This window comes from Nymphalis io, chromosome 12 (genome assembly GCF_905147045.1).
Source record: "Nymphalis io chromosome 12, ilAglIoxx1.1, whole genome shotgun sequence".
Classification (NCBI taxonomy): domain Eukaryota; kingdom Metazoa; phylum Arthropoda; class Insecta; order Lepidoptera; family Nymphalidae; genus Nymphalis; species Nymphalis io.
The window spans coordinates 6,536,483-6,539,195 of record NC_065899.1 but is presented as its reverse complement, the minus strand read 5'-3'; the positions used below and the strand labels follow the sequence as shown (position 1 = coordinate 6,539,195).

Here is a 2,713-nt window from a genome sequence, read left to right as displayed (position 1 = left end):
AAAAATGGCGTGCATTTGATGTGCGTTTTGAGCGTAACAAGTTGAATAATAATATAATCAGCAAAATAACTTATAGAGAAAAGTGCTATTGCAAATAATATTGAATTTTATTGAAAAATATCCACTTAAATTTGAATTGATATCTTCATCAAAGCCTTTGCATTTATAAATCATATTTGATATTTTTTATGTATGTGAGTATTAATTATTAAAACTGAATTATTACTTGTAATATAAAATATATAGTATGTCAGGATTAACGCAAATAAGATTGATTACTTTAGATATATAAATGTAATTTATGAATAGCTGAAGAACTTGTGTGATGTTTTTCACGGAGTATAGCTTTAATTATCAGCAATCTAAATAGATTTAAAAAAATCAAGACTGCATTCAGAAATAGTTTCCTTAATCATTGTAAGACGTTATCCGACTCCGTCATATACATATATTATTAGTAAAACCGGATCCAAAAAAAAGAATAATCGCAATTATATTGTACCTTAAAGTGAAAACCTTGGAAATGCCATTGTTATGGTTTTTATTTAATTATAATAAATAGGATTTTTTTATAGAATAGGAAGGCGCACGAGCATATGGGCTACCTAATGGTAAGTGGTCCAACGCCCATAGACATTGGCATTGTAAGAAATGTTAACCATCGCTTACATCACCAATGTGCCACCAACCTTGGGAACTAAGATTTTATGTCCTTTGTGTCCTTGTAATTACACTGGCTCATCATCCTTCGAGCCGGAACACAACAATACGAAGTACTGCAGTTTTTGCGGTAGAATATCTCATAAGTGGGTGGTACCTACCCAGAGGAGATTGCATAAAGCTCTACCACCAGTAAACTAGGATAAGAAACCTTGAAAAAAAAGGTCCTAGTTTCACTCATAAAACATTTTAAAACCTGTAACACGATTTTTGCCTAATAATGGCAATGTCCCGTAATTCAAGATCTACAAGAATTAAGCCTGGGAATGTGCGTTGTATGTATGCAGTTAATAAATTTTATGCGTTTTTCCTAGGTCTTTTAGTATTTTTCTGAAATTGAAACTACTTTTAATTTATTTAATACCGATTTAGAATTAATAAATTGTTTACATGATCAGAAATCCTCATAAATGCGCGCAATTTACAAAAACCCAGATACGTAGGTAAAAACTATTTTAGTAAAACTATTTTATTACGCTGGCTGTTATATATTTTTGTGAATTTAAAAACAATGCTAATTGCAGAGCGCAGTTTCTTGTTTCTCCTGTAAACTCGGATATGCGAATACGAGATTTTCACTCTAAGACGACAAACGACGTAGATTAATTTATATCTCAAATCGAGTTAATTGTCTATTTCAAAGGATAAGAACAATGAACATGGAAATGTTTATTCCCACGTGAGATCTGATAAAGATGACGCTTGAAAAAATGGTTTTTTATATTTATAAATAATAAAGACAAGTTTTGCCTTTATTTTTAGAATTAAAGTTGAACATGTCCATAAACTATGTATGTTTATTTTTTTCAATACAATTCGAAACACGAACTACTGTCAACAATGTATCCGTCTTTTTTTTTTCATTATATTTGACTTTGACAGAATGTCACTGGAACTAGACCAACGACTAGTAAATAGGAAAACGTAAGCGTAATTTTTTATTAAAATTATGTTTTTATAATTTTTGTGGCTATTTATATTGCCCATGCCTATTTTACTTATAAATTCTAAAATAGTTGTGTTGAGATTATATTGTGATAATAGTAACCATACTCATAATAGAAATACTCAAGATCGATTCAATATAAGATTTGTACAATACTAAAATAATATTAGGTTAAAAAAACATATATAAATTGGAGGCGCCGGGTATCGATCCCGGTACCTCTCGCATGCTAAGCGAGCGCTCTACCATCTGAGCTACGCCCCCGATGTAGATGCAGGCGAAATAACCTTTCATTTATGAAAAAGAATAAATACAATTAAAGCTACAACATATTTATATAAAGATTATGATTATGTTACCAAGTAGGTATTTTGTTTCAAATTATGTAAATGATAATTGATAACTATGAGAAACGTGTTTTTTTTCTAAATAAAAATTTTAATGAGACTGTAATTAGGTAGGTAATAAGAATGAAATATGCTTAAGTATAATAAATTAAAAAGTTAATATGTATATGTCAGAGATTACTATGTATATTTCAATTTGTCAATGAGTATTTATTTCCTATAAATCAAATTCCTTTCACGCTACGGTTTGAAGCGACTTATACTGGTCATGACCCTCAGTCATGGGGTTTCGTTAAAAAGGAAAAAGTGCAGATAATATGAATGAATTTTTCATTGAAGTACGCTAAAATCTTTTCAAATCAGCGGACGTCGCCGTTCAGCCCCGCCCGCTGTCTGGCCAAACGGCTAATATTATTTAATAGTTCTATTGCTTTGATCATCATTAACTAATCTTTATATATTTGTCTGTTCAAAAAGGACCTCGTTACGATCTTATTATATCTATACAAAAGAACCTCGAATTGCAAATATATTCTTTAAAATAATTCACGTCAACCTTCCAATGAGGATCATTAGATGTAAAATGATGAGTAATTTGTTTTCAAGTGCCTAATCTACTGAAAACGACATAATGAGGGTATCTTTTCAAATAACAAAACTATCATTCAAAATTCAACTTTGTATATAATATTTTTAAGCC

The 2,713-nt window shown here is 30.2% G+C and overlaps 1 non-coding gene across 1 annotated transcript; it reads right to left on the bottom strand.

Moving 5' to 3' along the window:
* Positions 1-1,857: 1,857 nt before the first annotated feature.
* Positions 1,858-1,930, bottom strand: Trnaa-agc (transfer RNA alanine (anticodon AGC)). Its single transcript has one exon. It is a non-coding gene; the product is annotated as a tRNA-Ala (tRNA).
* Positions 1,931-2,713: the final 783 nt, after the last annotated feature.